The sequence below is a fragment of the Camponotus vicinus genome, unplaced genomic scaffold, assembly GCF_025532165.1.
Source record: "Camponotus vicinus isolate PSW18456_S1 unplaced genomic scaffold, iyCamVici1.0 SCAF_7, whole genome shotgun sequence".
Classification (NCBI taxonomy): domain Eukaryota; kingdom Metazoa; phylum Arthropoda; class Insecta; order Hymenoptera; family Formicidae; genus Camponotus; species Camponotus vicinus.
The window spans coordinates 13,917,289-13,938,417 of record NW_028141979.1 but is presented as its reverse complement, the minus strand read 5'-3'; the positions used below and the strand labels follow the sequence as shown (position 1 = coordinate 13,938,417).

At 37.0% G+C, this 21,129-nt stretch overlaps 1 long non-coding RNA gene across 1 annotated transcript in view; it reads left to right on the top strand.

The window, feature by feature from the left end:
- LOC145974545 (uncharacterized) overlaps positions 1-20,231 on the top strand; it is a 59,796-nt gene extending 39,565 nt beyond the window's left edge. Inside the window, exon 3 of the long non-coding RNA XR_014439727.1 lies at positions 20,181-20,231. This is a non-coding gene — a long non-coding RNA (uncharacterized LOC145974545). The remainder of the gene's footprint in view (positions 1-20,180) is intronic.
- Positions 20,232-21,129: the final 898 nt, after the last annotated feature.

The following is a 21,129-nucleotide window of genomic DNA, read 5'->3' as shown; positions in this document are numbered from 1 at the left end:
AAAGAAAGTTTTTAGATTTTGGCTGCAATAAATAGATTCTCGTTTCTGACGCTTGAAAGAATGCACTAAATGCGTTAAAAAAATTTAAAACATATTTTAAAAAAAGAAAATACGTTTCAGAAAAAACGTTTGATACAAAAGTTTCTTATTTTTTCATGTACAATTCGAATCTGTAATAAAAAGTACCATGTTCCTCTAAAAAAATTCAACTTCCGATCCGGATGGCGTATTTCCGGTCGGAATCAGAAGTTGAAAATATAACCATTTGATAGAGCGTACCCGATTTACTTAAATATTGTTCGCGATTTTTGATAAAAGCCATTTATTTTTATTTTAAAAGGGATGTACGGGTGGTCTGGGACACCCTGTATATCCAAATATATATTCAAAATATTATATGTGTTTGACATTGTTTTTTTCTCGACTCATGTCGACTGTTATCGACTAATTGTTGATTGTTGACTGTTGATTGTGCTCGTCTTGCGAATACGTTCGTGACCCAGTCAAAAGATAGTTCAAAGCAATCGACAAAAGATTAGTGACATTGTGCCGACGAGAAAATAAATTAAGTTAAGAATAGATAATCAAAATGTGTGATCAACCAAAAAACGTAAGCGAAATTTTTTAGAAGCTTGGCTTAGTGATGATCGATATAAATCTTGGATACGCAAAGTACTATCCGACGATAGTCTTTATTATTGTAGTATATGTAATAATAATTATTCGTGCAATTCAACACTATCAAGACATGCGGATTCTGCGTGTCACAAAAATAATATTAAGGTAAATACGCTAACTGATAATAATAATAATGTTGATTCGCCAATAAAAAAATTGCGTAAATCAAAATTTCAACAAAAATGGTTAGAAATTCAGCAATTTAAATGTTGGTTACGTGAAGTGCCACATGATGCAAGCTTATTTTTTTGTTCGATTTGTGATAAATCTATCGCTGGCGGTTTATCGCAAATCTATCGTCACGCAGAATCTAATGTTCATATAAATAAAGAAAAAAATTATATTGAAACAAGAGTTTCGAATGAGGATTCAAATATACAAATTAATGAATCACTTTTATCTTTTGATGAGCGTAAGAAATCAGCGGAAATCAGATATGCCGCATTAATTGCTGAGAAAAATATTCCTTATCAAACGGCAAAAGAAATTCTTAATTTTTTCCAACATATAAGAAAAGATCCTAATGTGTTGAATAGTATGAGTATGGGCCGAACAAAATGTACAAATATTTACAAATAAAAAAATGTACAAATATTACAAACGTTGTATGCCCGGTTGAGACTAATCGTGTTGTCAATATTATTCAAAACACAAAATTTTCGATATTTATCGATGAAACATCTGATCTCACTAATAATAAATGGATAACTTTTTTTGTCCGATACGTTGATCCGGAGACATTATTATCAATGACCGATTTTCGATCATTGATAATAAATAGTTAAAAATAAATAGGTGAAATAGATAAATAAATAAATAAATAGATAAAATAGTTAAATAAATATTTAATATAAATATTTTACATAATAATAGTAAAAGTAATAAATATTTTAAAAACACTTATTTAATCTAATTAATTTTTAAATAGATATCATACGATGTATGGATATCACACACATTCATGATAATAATAATATTAATATGTTAAATGTTTATTGTGTTTACCGCATTCTTCAATCGAACACATGATCGCGTTTGATAGCGCCAGTAGTACATTAACCTACCGCAACCTACCATGACAAAAAACTGCTTGCAGTCGCCGAATAATTATCGTCGCATTGTCGCGTCGTCGCGTCGTGTAGTAACGTGTCCGCGCGTGTTTCTTTCATCGAGTGATTTTTAATCGCCAACAGTTATTATTCGACAGTGATTAATAGTGATTAGTAATAGAGTCATTAGTAAATTTCTCGTCTCATCGAGTGAGTAAATAAATGTGATTACGTTAAAGTTTGTAAAAGAATACAGTTCATGAAAGAAGAAAAACTTTCAGTTAATAATTTAGTGTGGATTTCTTGTCTTTTGCAACGTGATATCTACGTTACATTTGAGAACGTACGATCTATCGGAAAATTCATTTCTCCTTCAAGCAATTACAGCAATACATCAAAAGTCATCGAGCAAGGTAATGATAACTATTTTTTGACGTTATGTGAAAACAGATCTCGGGAAGTCAGAGGAACAGTGTGTCAAAGGAAATTCGTGAAAAGAGAGGGGTTTTTAGTGGGTAGGGAGTATCGAGTTGGTAATTCGACTTGGTACTCGAGTCCCACATAACTCACTGGATCGACCGGTGGGTATGCATAAAATGCATTTTCCCCTCTCTCGTAAAAAAAAAAAAAAAAATTACAGGTGAGTGAGCGAATGAGAGAGAGAGAGAGAGAGAGACAGACAGACAGACAGAGAGAGAATGTATGTGTTCGCATGTGTGTCTGTATGTGTATACCGACCAGCTGATCGCAGCAGGCGCCCCGCGTAAGTACCCGCGTCTGACGGTGAATCGCGCCACCCTCGCCTGCCTCTTGTATTCGACCCGTCATACGTTAACTACTTCCTTTAATAATTCAAAAACTACGCTTCAAATCAAATTTTGGTAAAGGAAAAATTGTCTTAGAATGGTGTCAGGAATACGTCATTTTACAGACGTTTTTCAGGATCGCCCTGTATATATATATATATATATATATATGTATGTAAGGAAATGTGAAATAATATTTTGACCTTTTATCAATTAGAAAATTGATTATATTTTATTATTTTATTATAATTTTATTTTTTATTTTTATTTATTATTTATCATTATTTTATTATTTTAATTTTGTTTTATTTTTATTATTCATTTATTAAATTTTTTACATTTCCTTTTTAATGGAAGAGACCACCACCTTCTCGCGGTTTCCGTTGAGCAACAAGATGTACGTCATACATTAATAACAAAATAATAATAACAAAATACAATTCTATTAAAATAAATTTAAATATTATTTTATTACAATTATTATTTTAAAGAAATTTTTTTTTAATAAAAAAGCGTACATATTGGCCAAGAGTGGAAAAATTTAGATAAAAATTGAGATAAAAATGTTAGATAAAAATATGTAAAATTTGTTTTTATATATGTTATATTCTCTTTTTTAAACAACATATAAACTTTTATAAAAAAAAAATCAATAGGAAAATATGTGTGATAATCGCTGCGATACTTGCAACGATGCAACTTGCTTCGCCAACTCGCCAGCTCGAGATTTCGAGGATCACATAGCTATTGTATTCAGAGAGATAGGTAAGATACACTAGACCTCTCAGGAGAGAAGGGGACAGAAGCTAATCTATCCGTCTTCCTCTGTAAACCGAAGATGACCGAATGTCGAGCGTACACGGATGAGAGCTTATGACTTAGTGCGCGAAAGTGGTGGGGATACAAATCGTGCCGCCGCTGGACGCAGCGTATGCAATCTGGTAGCCTTGCTGCCGGGCTTCACTTATGCGAAACGGTTTGCCCTCATTGCCATCTGTAGGCCGGCCTGCGATTTAGCTCGGGGGAATCCCCAAATGTTCGCGCTACCGTGCGCGTATCGTACGCGCGGGTTGCTGTGTGGTAGGCAAGGCTACCAGATTGCACACGCTGCGTCCAGCGGCGGCACGATTTGTATCCCCACCACTTTCGCACACTAAGGCATAAGCTCTCATCCGTGTACGCTCGACATTCGGTCATCTTCGGTTTACAGAGGAAGACGGATAGATTAGCTTCTATCCCCTTCTCTCCTGAGAGGTCTAGTGTATCTTACCTATCTCTCTGAATACAATAGCTATGTGATCCTCGAAATCTCGAGCTGGCGAGTTGGCGATGCAAGTTGCATCGTTGCAAGTATCGCAGCGATACTTATTATCACACATAATATTTCCCTATTGATTTCATTTTTATAAAAGTTTATATGTTGTTTAAAAAAGAGAATATAACATATACAAAAACAAATTTTACATATTTTTATCAAACATTTTTATCTCAATTTTTATCTAAATTTTTCCACTCGGCCAATATGTACGCTTTTTTATTAAAAAAAATTTCTTTAAAAAAATAATTGTAATAAAATATTTAAATTTATTTTAATAGAATTGTATTTTGTTATTATTATTTTGTATTAATGTATGACGTACATCTTGTTGCTCAACGGAAACCGCGAGAAGGTGGTGGTCTCTTCCGTTAAAAAGGAAATGTAAAAAATTTAATAAATGAATAATAAAAATAAAATAAAATTAAAATAATAAAATAATGATAAATAATAAATAAAAATTAAAAATAAAATTATAATAAAATAATAAAATATAATCAATTTTCTAATTGATAAAAGGTCAAAATATTATTTCACATTTCCTTACATACATACATACATATATATATATATATATATATATATATATTTATATATACAGGGTGACCCATTTTAACTTAGGCAGCCAAATAACTCGAAAAGTAAGCACACTACGAAAAAATGTTTAGAATCAAAATTTTGTCATTTCGAGGGGGACGTACAATGACGTTAAAATGAGCCCCCCCACCCCTCCCCCTGGGCAGTGAGGGGGGGCAAGTTTGAAATCTTAAATGGGAACCCCTATTTTTTATTGCATATTCGGAATCTTTGGCTAAAAACACATACAATTTGTCTGAAACATTTTTCTCGATTCATGATAGATGGCGCTGTAATCGACGAAATTCAATTTCTTCGATTTCTCTTACTGAGAACCCATGCTTACGATTCTGCAATAAATTAACAATAAAAATACCACGTTTTCATTGTTAATACTCGAAATTAGTCTTAAAACAAACTTCTCATTATTTTTTATTACTCATTAATTACTTCTCAAGAAACTGCTTTTAGCGTAACCCAGGAACAACGTCGTGGACGTAGCAGTTTTCTGTTCCCTTCGGGGTGCTTGATTAACGTGAGTCCCCTCGCCTCTCACAATTCGGGGTGCTTGAACGTGTGGTAACCCAGCCAGTGAAGGCAAGGTCGTGTGGTGATCCAGCCAGTGAAGGCAAGGTCGTGTGGTGACCCAACCAGTTAAGGCAAGGTCAAGTAGTGACCCAGCCAGTGAAGGCAAGGTCGTGTGGTGACCCAACCAGTTAAGGCAAGATTGCATTGTTATCAGCTCTCTCCGCATGGAGGAGATGCTCAAAGTGTGCACCATTATTTTCTAAGGATAACAGTAATCGACAGCGAAAGTTACGTTGTACATTTTCTAGCATTAAAGGAGTTATAGCTTCACAATCTCTTCTTATTCTTTCCATCATATTCAATCTTGTCGTTGGAGCTTTACTATACACTGCATCTTTAACGTATCTCCATAAAAAGAAATCAAGGGGGTTCAAATCCGATGATCTCGGAGGCCACAGAACTGGTCCACCCCGCCCTATCCACCGATTTGGGAACCTTTGATTCAAAAACATCCGTACAATACGAGCATAATGAGCAGGAGCACCATCTTGTTGATACCATAAATTTAGTCTAACTGCAAGGGGAACATTCTCTAGGTATGCTGGCAAATCATTTTCGAGGAATTCTAAATACATTGGACTATTAATTGGACGTTCAAAAAAATGAGGTCCAATGACTTGGCCATTGCAAATGCCTACCCATACATATAAACTCCAACGATGTTGATTAAGCACCTCACGATACCAATGTGGATTTTCTGGTGACCAATAGTGGCAATTATGCCTATTGAGACTACCATTGCTGATGAATGTTGCTTCATCACTGAAACAAACATTACTAAAAAAATCTGGATTCTGATCTAACATCTCAAGAGCCCATCTACAAAATTGTACTCTGAGTACGTAGTCGGCCTCACTTAATTCCTGTACCACAGTAATATGATACGGATGGTAATTGACTGATCGTAACAATCTATGTGCCGTAGTTTGAGGGATTCCCAGTTCTCGTTCTATTTGACGGGTACTAATATGGGGATTTTGATGAACCACAGCCAAAACTGCGAGCAATCTAGGGTCATTATTATTATGAAGTCTATTCCTTCGCCTTTCGCGATGAAGTGGATTATTACGAGATCTCCTTTCAATGTTTATAATTTGTTGATCAGTAGGATGGCGGCGATTTGGGAATCGCTCCGCATAAGTACGGGCAGTAAGTCTGTAATTTCTACCACATTCGCCAAAGGTTATAAGAATATCGACTACTTCTGTAGGCGTATAATTTGCCATTTTACCAGAATTTTATCAGAGTACAAATGTTAAAAAAATACATAAACACTTGTGACTTTGGCACTAAATGGACAAAATTTTGGAGGGATACTTAGAGGAACTCCATCAGATGGAAAGTCCAAAATGTCTCGGTACTTTGGACCATTCAAGTTGCCTAAAGGGCAGGTTACGCTAAAAGCAGTTTCTTGAGAAGTAATTAATAAGTAATAAAAAATAATGAGAAGTTTGTTTTAAGACTAATTTCGAGTATTAACAATGAAAACGTGGTATTTTTATTGTAAATTTATTGCAGAATCGTAATCATGGGTTCTCAGTAAGAGAAATCGAAGAAATTGAATTTCGTCGATTACAGCGCCATCTATCATGAATCGAGAAAAATGTTTCAGACAAATTGTATGTGTTTTTAGCCAAAGATTCCGAATATGCAATAAAAAATAGGGGTTCCCATTTAAGATTTCAAACTTGCCCCCCCTCACCGCCCAGGGGGAGGGGTGGGGGGGCTCATTTTAACGTCATTGTACGTCCCTCTCGAAATGACAAAATTTTGATTCCAAACATTTTTTCGTAGTGTGCTTATTTTTCGAGTTATTTGGCTGCCTAAGTTAAAATGGGTCACCCTGTATATATATCTTTACACACTTATTTTTTAAGTGATATATATAAAAATTTGTTTTAAAATTATTTATCGCAGGAAGGACCTGCTACGTCAGCATCCGCATGGACTTTTAAATTGTTTTTATTAGCGGCATATAATTTATCCGCCGACATAAGAGATAAATGCTCTTCATTAATGAGCATATTTAAAGCTGTTTCTCCTCTAGTTTTTAATGCGGACTTAAACACACAAATAGAATTAACGGAAACCGTTGTAAAGCTATTACGTGTTTTCGTTTTTAAATTGTTCAAAAGAGAAAACATTCTCTCAGGATCGGCATTAGAATTCGGAAGCGTCCGAATAGTATTTATAATATTCGTTAAATTGGAATATTTAGAAACATTATTCGTGTGCCGACGTTGTAAAATTGCTTTCCACATATTGTCAAAATTTAATTTAGAAAAATTTTGTTTTTCTTCCACTGTCTGATGCTAATGCAATCCATTATTTTTTTAAAGCATCTTCATCAAAACCGCCGAGAGTTTTAGCTACGAAAGAAACATCATCAAATGATGTTTGTCTATTATTATCGAATAAACTTACAGATGGTTAAAAAACTTGTAATTTTAATAAAAATTCATTATTTATAGGTAACCTTTTACAAATTTCTTCTGCAGCAGTCACATAAAATGTTAAACAGTTCTCTCGAACAATTTTAACTATGTTTATGTGATCTTTCAACGTTAATTCGTTCAGATATTCCTCACATTCTGATCCCAAAATAATTTCATTAATAGGTTTTTGATTTTCTTTTAATGAGAATATAATATTTGAAGAAAATGGTTTTAAATATTCTTCTTTTATAAAATTTCCACAGATTTGGAAAAGAAAGTTTTTAGATTTTGGCTGCAATAAATGGATTCTCGTTTCTGACGCTTGAAAGAATGCATTAAATGCGTTAAAAAAATTTAAAACGTATTTAAAAAAAAAATACGTTTCAGAAAAAACGTTTGATACAAAAGTTTCTTATTTTTCCATGTACAATTCGAATCTGTAATAAAAAGTACCATGTACCTCTAAAAAAATTCGACTTCCGATGCGGATGGCGTATTTCCGGTCGGAATCAGAAGTTGAAAATATCACCATTTGATAGAGCGTACCCGATTTACTTAAAAATTGTTCGCGATTTTTGATAAAAGCCATTTATTTTCATTTTAAAAGGGATGTACGGGTGATCTGGGACACTCTGTATATCCAAATATATATTTAAAATATTATATGTGTTTGACATTGTTTTTTTCTCGACTCATGTCGACTGTTATCGACTAATTGTTGATTGTTGACTGTTGACTGTGCTTGTCTTGCGAATACGTTCGTAACCCAGTCAAAAGATAGTTCAAAGCAATCGACAAAAGATTGGTGATATTGTGCCGACGAGAAAATAAATTAAGTTAAGAATAGATAATCAAAATGTGTGATCAATTAACCAAAAAACGTGAGCGAAATTTTTTAGAAGCTTGGCTAAGTGATGATCGATATAAATCTTGGATACGCAAAGTACCATCCGACGATAGTCTTTATTATTGTAGTATATGCAATAATAATTATTCATGCAATTCAACACTATCAAGACATGCGGATTCTGCGTGTCACAAAAATAATATTAAGGTAAATACGCTAACTGATAATAATAATAATGTTGATTCGCCAATAAAAAAATTGCGTAAATCAAAATTTCAACAAAAATGGTTAGAAATTCAGCAATTTAAATGTTGGTTACGTGAAGTGCCATATGATGCAAGCTTATTTTTTTGTTCGATTTGTGATAAATCTATCGCTGGCGGTTTATGGCAAATCTATCGTCACGCAGAATCTAATGTTCATATAAATAAAGAAAAAAATTATATTGAAACAAGAGTTTCGAATGAGGATTCAAATATACAAATTAATGAATCACTTTTATCTTTTGATGAGCGTAAGAAATCAGCGGAAATCAGATATGCCGCATTAATTGCCGAGAAAAATATTCCTTATCAAACGGCAAAAGAAATTCTTAATTTTTTCCAACATATAGGAAAAGATCCTAATGTGTTGAATAGTATGAGTATGGGCCGAACAAAATGTACAAATATTATTACAAACGTTGTATGCCCGGTTGAGACTAATTGTGTTGTCAATATTATTCAAAACACAAAATTTTCGATATTTATCGATGAAACATCTGATCTCACTAATAATAAATGGATGACTTTTTTTATCCGATACGTTGATCCGGAGACATTAGATGTTCGCTCGCAATTAGTTAAATTAATAAATATTGATGCCAAAGATTCAAGCGCAGAAAAGTTGTTCAATGCATTTAAAAGTGAAATGTGGAAATTACAGATACCATTTTTAAATATTGTTGCCCTATCATGCGACAATGCTTCCGTCATGACAGGGAAACATTTATCGTTTAAAAAAAAATTGGGAGAAATATGCCCACATGTTTTAACATTTTCATGCGCGTGCCATTCCTCCGCATTAGCAGCGCATGCTGCTTGTTCCAAAATGCCTGCATATTGCGATGAATTTAAAAAAAAAATTGCAAAATATTTAAATAGCAGTCCAAAACGAACAGCTATTTTTCGCGAATTTTGTGAATGTTTCCAAGAAACAAATCACAAAATATTAAAATTATGTGACACACGCTGGCTTTCTCATTATTTATGCATCGAACGACTTCTTGAATCTTGGGATACAATTAAATATTTTCTTACTGAAATGGTTGCGAGTGAAAAAACAAATTCTGGAAAATATTTATTATCTATGATGAACAACATAGAGATAAAAGCTTATTTTCTTTTTTTAAAATGTTTTAAATTTTTTTAACGCATTTAATGCATTCTTTCAAGCGTCAGAAACGAGAATCCATTTATTGCAGCCAAAATCTAAAAACTTTCTTTTCCAAATCTGTGGAAATTTTATAAAAGAAGAATATTTAAAACCATTTTCTTCAAATATTATATTCTCATTAAAAGAAAATCAAAAACCTATTAATGAAATTATTTTGGGATCAGAATGTGAGGAATATCTGAACGAATTAACGTTGAAAGATCACATAAACATAGTTAAAATTGTTCGAGAGAACTGTTTAACATTTTATGTGACTGCTGCAGAAGAAATTTGTAAAAGGTTACCTATAAATAATGAATTTTTATTAAAGTTACAAGTTTTTCAACCATCTGTAAGTTTATTCGATAATAATAGACAAACATCATTTGATGATGTTTCTTTCGTAGCTAAAACTCTCGGCGGTTTTGATGAAGATGCTTTAAAAAAAGAATGGATTGCATTAGCATCAGACAGTGGAAGAAAAACAAAATTTTTCTAAATTAAATTTTGACAATATGTGGAAAGCAATTTTACAACGTCGGCACACGAATAATGTTTCTAAATATTCCAATTTAACGAATATTATAAATACTATTCGGACGCTTCCGAATTCTAATGCCGATCCTGAGAGAATGTTTTCTCTTTTGAACAATTTAAAAACGAAAACACGTAATAGCTTTTCAACGGTTTCCGTTAATGCTATTTGTGTGTTTAAGTCTGCATTAAAAACTAGAGGAGAAACAGCTTTAAATATGCTCATTAATGAAGAGCATTTATCTCTTATGTCGGCGGATAAATTATATGCCGCTAATAAAAACAATTTAAATGTCCATGCGGATGCTGACGTAGCAGGCTCTTCCTGCGATAAATAATTTTAAAATAAATTTTTATATACACTTAAAAAATAAGTGTGTAAAGATTTTTAAGTGTGTAAAAATTTTTATATACACTTAAGAAATAAGTGTGTAAAGATATATACACACACACACATACACACACACACACACACACACACACACACACACACACACACACACACACACACATATATATATATATATATATATATATATATATATATATATGTATGTATGTATGTATGTAAGGAAATGTGAAATAATCTTTTGACCTTTTATCAATTAGAAAATTGATTATATTTTATTATTTTATTATAATTTTATTTTTTATTTTTATTTATTATTTATCATTATTTTATTATTTTATTTTAATTTTATTTTTATTATTGTTCATTTGTTAAATTTTTTACATTTCCTTTTTAACGGAAGAGACCACCACCTTCTCGCGGTTTCCGTTGAGCAACAAGATGTACGTCATACATTAATACAAAATAATAATAACAAAATACAATTCTATTAAAATAAATTTAAATATTATTTTATTACAATTATTTTTTTAAAGAAATTTTTTTTTAATAAAAAAGCGTACATATTGGCCAAGAGTGGAGAAATTTAGATAAAAATTGAGATAAAAATATGTTAGATAAAAATTTAGATAAAAATATGTAAAATTTGTTTTTTTATATGTTATATTCTCTTTTTTAAACAACATATAAACTTTTATAAAAAAAATCAATAGGAAAATATTATGTGTGATAAGTATCGCTGCGATACTTGCAACGATGCAACTTGCATCGCCAACTCGCCAGCTCGAGATTTCGAGGATCACATAGCTATTGTATTCAGAGAGATAGATAAGATACAATAGACCTCTCAGGAGAGAAGGGGACAAAAGCTAATCTATCCGTCTTCCTCTGTAAACCGAAGATGACCGAACGTCGAGCGTACACGGATGAGAGCTTATGCCTTAGTGCGCGAAAGTGGTGGGGATACAAATCGTGCCGCCGCTGGACGCAGCGTGTGCAATCTGGTAGCCTTGGTGGTAGGCGCCCAGTGTAGTATGCCGGTACGCTATTGTGGCGTATGGCAAGACGCCACAGTATCACAGGATGAGATAATAGGTTTCGAAGATACGGGTCACGATAATTTTTCCGTCTCTGCAAAAAGTGTTTTAGTTATAATGGCACGTAGTATTGCAGGTAACTGGAAAATCCCCATTTGCTATTGTTTTGTAGAAAATGCATGTAATAGTAAAATTTTGAAGAATTTAATTTTTAATATTATAATTAAGAGGATTTCCGGACTCCTCTGTTTTATCGACTAAACCGATTATCATTTTGGGCACCGAAATCTTTTTATTGATTACACAGAATAATAAACGTTCCTCCATGATTAAAGTATATACATAGAAATAAAAGAAGAATCTGCCGGTTGTATGTTAAAAACAAAAGAGAATTGAAAAATTACAGTTTTTTATCGACTTTTAGCGTCAAGTCGTAACAACACTTGCTTAATATAAAAATTGTGCAGTTTATATCCATAAAATAAGATAGCTTCCTCTTCGAGATTGCATGAAGAAATATAAATGAACTTTCAGAAATGAGTTTAGAAGCCTAGTAAAAAATATTTAGGTGTCTAAAATTTTCATTCATATGTGTGTATGCGAGATCGAGGCTCAGAAGCAGTAGATTAGTTGCGTGATATCGCGACAGACGGCGCTATAATCGGTTTGTGTGATAAGGAGAGACAATCTCGTACTATCCTTCTCTTCCATCTTGCGTGTAATAATATATGTCAGTATACATGTACCCGTACACTAAAACATTACATTCTTGCGTCTTCTTTCTCGTATTCCGTGTCATAGATATTCGCTGTCGCTCGTAACAATCATACGCGTAACAAGCTGCGCGAAAACAGCGTTACAACAAGTTACGTAGAAAATATTCTGTATAAGTCATACATATACACAATATACAGGGTGAGCCATTTTAATTAACGCACGCAATTATTTCGGAAACAAAGCATTTTAGAGAAAAATGTTTCAGACAAAAGTTTTATGGTTTCGAGGGGGTCGTAAGATGGTATCATTGGTTTGACACTGAAGAGTCATTTGAAGGTCACGTGAAGGTCACTTCAATTTTTTTAAATGGAACACCCTATATATTTTTGCAAACTCTTGTAGCTTATCTCGAGAGCTTTCCAAAACACTATAATTAAGTACCTTTTCGTTAAGTACTTTTTGAGTTATGAGGCTTGAAATAATTTCTTAATTTTACATAAACAGTAAAATATCTTGTAAAATATTCATTTTTCGATTATCTTACCTTAATAGTTTTATGTACAAAATAATGAGAGGAATCAATTGGTGTAAAGAAAACACATAGTTGTTTTGAAGAAAAAATATGTAATTTGCAATTGACAATTCCATATTTTTTCTTAAAAACAACTATGTGTTTTCTTTACACCAATTAATTCCTCTCATTATTTTGTACATAAAAGTATTAAGGTAAGATAATCGAAAAATGAATATTTTACAAGGTATTTTACGGTTTATGTAAAATTAAGAAATTATTTCAAGCCTCATAACTCAAAAAGTACTTAACGAAAAGGTACTTAATTATAGTGTTTTGGAAAGCTCTCGAGATAAGCTACAAAAATGTGCAAAAATATATAGGGTGTTCCATTTAAAAAAATTGAAGTGACCTTCACGTGACCTTCAAATGACTCTTCAAGGTCAAACCAATGGTACCATCTTATGGCCCCCTCGAAACCAAACAACTTTTATCTGAAACATATTTCTCTCCCGGGCTTGGTTTTCGAGATATTCGACTGGATGGATTAAAATGGGCCACCCTGTATGCGTGCGTGCGTGCGTGCGTGCGTGCGTGCGTTACGTCGTGTTTGATATCATTTTAATCGCAAAAATCTCTTTAGTAGTAGTAGTAGTATGAAAGACGGGTGGGGCTAGATCAGTCCCTGGTGTCACCTAGATCTAAAAGATCTTCTGTAACCCCATGGTTGTCTGAGGTTATTTGTGGCGATCCAATTTGGCCCTTATAAGAAGGTTATATAGATCGCCCACCCTCATGTTTTGTAATACACTGGGTTCAGCGAACATATGACCCCAGAGTGTGTATCTCCTAAGAGCGAGAGGGGGACAGTAACACAGAATGTGAATGCTGTCTTCTTTTTCTTCGCCACATAGACGGCAGTCTTTCCCATCGGCCAAGCCGAGATTGAATAAGTGGGCCCTGAGGGCCACATGGCCCGTGAGCAGGCCAATGGAGATATTGAGCTTCTTTTTGCTCATGGTTAGGAGTTCATCCGTCCTTTTAGAAAGGGGTCGGTTCAGCAAAAGCTTGGCTTGACGACAGCCCTGAACCTGGCCCCACGAAACCAGATGTTCCCGTTTTAAAGACTCTTTGATGAGTCTTTTACCTATAGCAAAGGGGACGCCGACGACCTGTCTAGCCGGGACCTCGAGGGTGCCTAGCTTTGCCAGGCCGTCCGCCACTTCATTGCCATGAATTCCCTGATGACCGGGAACCAAGGCTAAGGTGATCCTATTGGATTCGCCTAATCTATTGAGCGCTAGCATGCAGTCCCAAACCACCGAGGACTCAGTGGTGGTCTTGGCTAGAGCGTTAATAGCTGCCCTACTGTCGGAGCAGATGAGTATATGGTATTTCTGTTGGTGCCTTTAACTAAGGTTAAGGTGTTTGCACACTCAAGAATTACTAGAACCTCAGCTTGAAAAACCGTGGTCAGCTCCCCTAGGGAGTAAGATTCCCTGTGGTTAGTCCTTGAGCCGTAGACTCCAGCTCCAAATCGTCCTTCCGCCCCCGAGCCATCCGTATACCAAATGTCCCAGTTTGGCCGGCAGATTCGTTCTGGTTTACTCCAATCTTCCCTAGAAAGTATCTGGGTTTTGAAGAGCTTAAAGACCTGGGATTTCCTAGGTATTCTATCCTGCAGCAGAGAGAATAGGTGTTCATGGAGGAACGATAGCCTGGTATGACCAGAATGCTGTCCTCTCCATTCACCGTGACACTTTAATCTGTAGGCAGAAAGTTTGGCTGTGCTGATAATAAAGCGGTCCAGGGGTGGAAGACAGAGTGCAATCTCAAGCGCCTCCGTAGGGGAGGTTCTCATGGCCCACATCGCCGCCCTAAGGTAACAACCCTGAAGACTTCTGAGTAGGTTCCTGGCCCCCACTTTCTCCACCCTGGGCCACCAGACCACCGCAGCATATGTGAGACGGGGCAGTAGAATGGCTTTGTAGATCCAGAGGGCAATTCTGGGTCTAATGCCCCACGTTTAACCTACAGCCCTTCTACATACCCACATGGAGGTGTAAAATTTCTTGCGTTTGACTTCAAGGTGAAATCTCCAGCTTAGTTTGGGATCAAGATGGATCCTCAGGTATTTTACTGAATAAGTATGGTAGCTCTTTGCCCCAGAGCCTCAAAGGCCTTATGGGTTCGGGCTTGTATTTTCTGGTAAAAATCATAGCCTCGATCTTAGACGCATTGACCGTGAGACCTTTGGCTTGATACCAGCTTTGAATAATCTTAAGTGCTTTATCCATAAACTCCTTAAGGGTTGAGAGGAAGCTGCCTCTTACGATTGCAGCCACGTCATCCGCATAGCCACAAACGATGAGGCCCGCTTCTTGTAATTTGACCAGGAGTTTGTCCACCACCAGGCACCACAGGAGCGGAGAGAGAACGCCACCCTGCGGGCAACCTCTGGCCGGGAGACCACTCAAAGTTTTATCTCCATAATCAACAGTCAAAACTCTGTCCGATAGCATGCTTTGTGTCCAATCGATCAGAGTTTCGGGGATGTCATGTCTGTGCATGGCCTCTTTGATCGTTGTATATGAGGTGGTATCGAATGCCCCCTCAATATCCAGAAATAGTCCTAGGGCATACCCTCCAGTCGCCAGTGTCTCAATCTTGCTCACAAGGTGATGAAGGGCAGTATCCGTGGATCTGCCCGCCCTATAGGCATACTGAGAAAAGGCCAGCGGTCAGGTAGTAAGGGGATATGTCCTAATATGGCTGTCTATCTGTCTCTCCAGTGTCTTCAAAACAAAGGAGGTAAGGCTAATGGGTCTGAAATCTTTGGCCAAGATATGGCCCTTCCTGCCTTGTTTAGGTATAAAAGTGACTCTGGTGCCACTCCAGACAAGGGGCACGTGTCTAAGGGCTATACTAACCCTAAGCACTTTAACTAGGGGGCCTATCAAAAGGCTCAAGCCTTCTTGTAAACAGGCGGGATAGATCCCGTTTGGTCCGGGTGATTTATAGGGTTTGAAGGTTTTGACGGCCCATTCAACGCCCTTGGAATGGACTATCTTCGTCGCTAGTGACCAATCCCTGGGTTTGGAAACTTTCCTGGTCTCACACGGGCGGTAGGAAGATTGTCGACCGTTCGAAAACCTGGGAAATGAGTCTCCATAAGGTGCTCGATAGATTCAGTGAGGTTGACTGTGAAGCCTGTGTCGGGACGCTTGAGGCATCCCAACTGGGTGCGATTGTCAGAGCTGAGTATTCTGTTTAGCCTGGAGGCCACTGGAGCACTCTTGATGCTTTCGCAGAACTCTCTCCAGCTGCTGCGTTTACTTCTGACTATTTCCTTACTATACCTGCGTTGGGCGTTCCTAAAGGCTTCCCAGTGCGAAGACAAACATGAGTTTCTTGCCCTGTTAAAGAGTCTCCTGGTCTCGGATCTGAGATTTGACAGCTCTTTATTCCACCAGAGGACTTTGGTCTGGGACCGTATAAGTTTCAGGGGCCAGTTTGCCTCAAAGGCATCCGAGATAGCGTTACTTAAGCAAGCCGCGGCAGTTTCCAGGTTATCCTTGTTATGGAATCTGGTTGGAACGGTAGTTAGTCTATTCTTCAAGTCTAGCCTGAAGCCGTCCCAATTCGTTTTCCTAAGATTCCGCCTCCGCAAGATCGTAGATTGCTAGCAAAGGGTGAGGCGTATCTGCCTGTGATTGGATCCTGAAGGTTCGTCTAAGACCTTCCAGTCTCCTACCAATTCAGACACGCCCTTGGTACAAATAGTGATATCGATTACCTCCTGTCTTCTAGCGTCCATGAAGGTAGGTTCTGTACCTCTGTTTAGGAAGATAAGTCCCTTCTCCAGGATGAAATCATGCAGGCTCTCCCCTCTCGGGTTGATATTTGAGCTCCACCAACCAACATGGTAGGAGTTAGCGTCACAGCCCAGGAGGAGTTCGAGTCCTGCCTCCTCGGCAACCAGGTTCTTGACATTATCCTGAGGTGGAGGATCGCAGGAATCGTAGGGCATATATATACTGACCCTATGAGTAAGTCCATTGTCTTCCCCTCTTCCAGGTTGATGCTCGTCTGGACGACAGTTAGGTCTTCGCTGCTAAGCTGAGGCAGAAAAGTGATATTAAGGCCTTTTGCTACAATGCATGTCCTTAGTTTGCGGTTCGAACAGACTCTGAAAATAGTTCCACAGCCGCCCAAACCTTTGATGGCATTATTCAGGAGCCAAGGCTCCTGGATAATGGCAAGGTGTGTGTGCATCGCAGTAGTGCTCCTGGCAAGGATAGCCGAGGCACCTTTACTGTGATGCAAGTTAATTTGGGTGATGGGTACCGTGGAGACCGTCATATTTAGGCAGTCCTCCCTGGTGTCCCCTCCACGGATTCAAGCTTCTTGCCGCACTCCCTTTCGAGCAGCCTAACGGATGCCCGTCCGAGACTGCAGCTGGGCCTGAAATTGCAGGACTTCAGGGCGTCTAGAGATTGATCCCCAACCAGGCAGGCGAAGTGGGTGCTCGTAGCATTCCTACTCACGCTCCCCTGGTGACGATCCAATCTCCGGTCGCCAGTTTTGCGTTTTGTCTGCCGAGGAGCCTCAAGACTTCCTCAGCAGACAAGTCTGGCTCCTCCACGTGTACCACCACTCGATGGCGCCTAGGCAGCTCATCGACCGGCACTACACGTAGGGAGTTTCCCCCCACCTTCAGGTCGGAGGATAGGCTTTTTAGCCAGTCCCTCGACTGTTCGTCGTCGCACACAAAAACAAAGGCTCCGTCTCTCTCCCAGAAGCCGGCGAATGTGGGAGCTTTTGTACCCTCGGGTAACTCGAGGATACGCCCTCTAATCATTTTCCTGATCAATCCACAATCCGCGGCTCCTAGCTTCTTGTCAAGGAAGTCCTCCAAAATGAGGGCTAGTCTGACAAGCCCTTTGGTCGCTTGGGCATATGACCCTTGATCATTGATCTTGGGTCGTTTGCCCTGGCGAGTATCGATGGGGCTAGGGGTGTTATTCCCCGGCCGGGCGCGTTTAAGCGCCACAGTCGGAACTCCACCGCTGTTGGGCCCAGGACTAGAATCAGCTTCAGCTGGAGGGATTTGGGCTTTAGTAGCCTCTCCCTCCCTCTGAAGCTGTTTCTTGTAGCGTCTCCTTGCTGCTCCGCTATATCTGACTCGGGTTTTAGGTGCCCCCGAGTTGCATTCCTCCGGTCGTTCGCTCCCTAAGGAAGCCACGCCCTGGAGGACTTTGTCCATAGTGGTGTCTTTTGTCATTTTGTTTGTTACGTTTGTCGAGTCCATTTTGGTCCTACGAGAACCGCGGATGCGCGTTATCACCCAACCAGAGCCGCGAATGGCTGCGGCTTGGTTAAATACCCCGGAGGTCGCCCGGTATCCGGGGGAACCGTTCGAGACGCAGCACCCCCTGCGCCACGCAGCCGTCGGCACAATTTCATTAACACCTTGGCTTGGGGGGATCCCTCTTCGTTGGTCGCACCCGGCTCCAGCTCTTAACGGGTGGGCCCGGATGCGACCGTAAGCCCCTCCACCACGGTGGAGACCCATTCGGAGGGAAAAATCTCTTTAATTCATTAAAATTACTTTCAAACCGATGAAATTAAAAATAAAGGTATCAATTTTTATTTTATAAGATGTTTACATTTTCGTGAATTGCGAATGGATAGAGGAAGCAAAGAAACCGATTCTAAGAGACTTCGGAACTCTTTGATGATAGGTCATCTCGTTCGCTCTCTACAATGGTGTTACTTTCTCTGTCACACTTGACAATCGTGATAGACAGCTCAAAAAGAAAAGTGGACCCAAGAATCGAGAGCAACAGGGGGATGTGAAGTTAGAATTTCGACTGAAAGTTCTGATAGTTCTGATTAGAGTTCCAGCTTCCTTTTAAAGAGTTTTAGAGTTCCTTATTAAAAATTAAAAGAGTTCCGGCGATTAACATCATTATAATAACATTTAAAAAATGGGGTGCTAACTTCACACTCGATTTAAAGATCGAATAGTTCTGAATAAAACATTTGTTTCATTTTAATGTGTACTAGAGTTCCTGATAAATAAATAAAAAATTTTTGATATTACAAAAAAATATATAAACTTAAAAAAAATTATTACATTGATTAGTTCTGATGATTAATTGCAATCCCTGTGTACATTTTTAGGAGATCCTGATAATTTTTATAATTAAAATAAATATAATTAAAAAGTTATTCAAAGAGTTATTTAAGGGGTTATACCTAGTCAGCAAGTCGAAAAAAACGTATTTTTGGGGAATTTAAAAAAAAACTGTTAGGTATTTTTATTTCATCAATTCTTTATTATAATATATATCTATCAAAGAAGTTTTCATAATTTTTTCAATTAAAAATATCGAGAAATGTAGGCACAGTAGCTATTTTCCAGAAACATCTTTTTTCGGAGGCGCTTGGCGGTGAGCAAGATTGCTCGGAGCTGGATCATCTGAAATAAAAAATAAAAAATTCAAAAGGATTTAGCTTTCGTATGAATTGATCTAGTCAGTGAACAAAGGATTTTACAAAAAATTGATTTTTGACAATGTGACAGACGTTTGACGCAAAAATACGAATTTTTCATGTTAAAACTTTTCGTTCTTTTGTTAATAAAAAAAAAGGTTTCATCAAAATTAAAATCCCTTCGTTCACTACTCATCTGTGCCTACATTTCTCGATATTTTTGATTGAAAAAATTATGAAAACTTCTTTGATAGATATATATTATGATAAAGAATCGATGAAATAAGAATACCTAACAGTTTTTTTGATATTCCCCAAAAATACGTTTTTTTTTTCGACTTGCTGACTAGGTATAACCCCTTAAAGAGACCTCGTTGCCTAAATTTTCTAAGTACGGAGGGAAATTATTTTGAGGAGTTCCAATAGTTCTCGCAACAGTTTTGGTTAGTTCTCCAAAAGTTATGAAAATAATCCTAATGATTGAAGGCGATCCAATTAATAATTAAAAATTTATTCGACTTTAAAAAGACCTCTTTGCGTATATTTCTAGTTTGTAATTCGGATTATTAAGCTTGTATCTAAAAATATACGTGTGTGTGGACCATATTCATACATTCTTGTTCGCGGGTGAATGCGGATTGCCGCAATAACGACGAGTTTTGAGAGCGCGTCACCTGGACGACCACAGACAGTAAATTAAAGCTAAAGAACTCTACACCACGTAATTTTTTTGTGTTTTTTTGAAATTTTTATTTTGACACCACACACGTATAATATAGAAAAAATAAAGATAAATGTCCAAAGCTGAAGAGTTAATTTGATTTCAGATAATCGAGCGATGGCACAGCGGTTTGTCTAAGAGATTGCGAAAGTCCAAGAGAAAAAGCGGTCGTTATAAGCGGTTTTACTATGCGGTTTAACTAAGCGGTGATATCGAAAAGAACAGCGGACTGCCCCGACTTTTCGGCGGTCGGCCCTTTTATCGAGGGGCCCCATCGTTGCGAGGGCCAATTAATTTAATTGTTTAGCGGTGACCTCATGGCGCCGCGTACAATTGGCCGCCGATTCCTCGCAACCTTTTTCTATCAGCTGATTGGCAATCAGCTGATCGTGACGTATGGGCGCGCATGCCCGTACGCCTCCCTGATTTTGTCGACAGTTGCTGATGTTATTGTGAACGTTTATGACACGCGTTTCTTATGTCTAGATAAAATTAGAGATAACTCGAACGGTCGAGTTTTTATGATAAATAGGGAGTTCGAGAAGTTTCTCGTCGCCCGTTAATTTTGAATCCTTGAATTTACAGACTAGAAAAATACGGATTTTTGTCTATGCATAATTCTGATTCGAAATGATATTTCGGTTTTCGAACAATTCTCTTTATATTATTATTGCATTTATTGCATTTAATTTATTATTTATTATTTATCTTTGTGTCATCTATTACTTCTTATATAGTTTCCACACCTTTCTCAATTAGTATATCAACATTATATAGATTAATACAACGTTGGAAAATGTCTGCGGTATTATGACCTGTCGCAAATTTTATACATATTAGTATTGGTATTTCGATAAAAAGAATGTCAAAATGTCCTACATTATAATGGCGTTTGCTCGTCGTATATGTCTTATATACTTGATAATCGATTAGAAATAAAAGAAATGTCAAATTAAAATTTTGTTTTAAATACACTTAAATAATAAATTTTTCTTTTAAAGGAAAGGCGCATGTAAAATAATTGCGTAGTACTTTTTCATCGCGACGCTATTGTA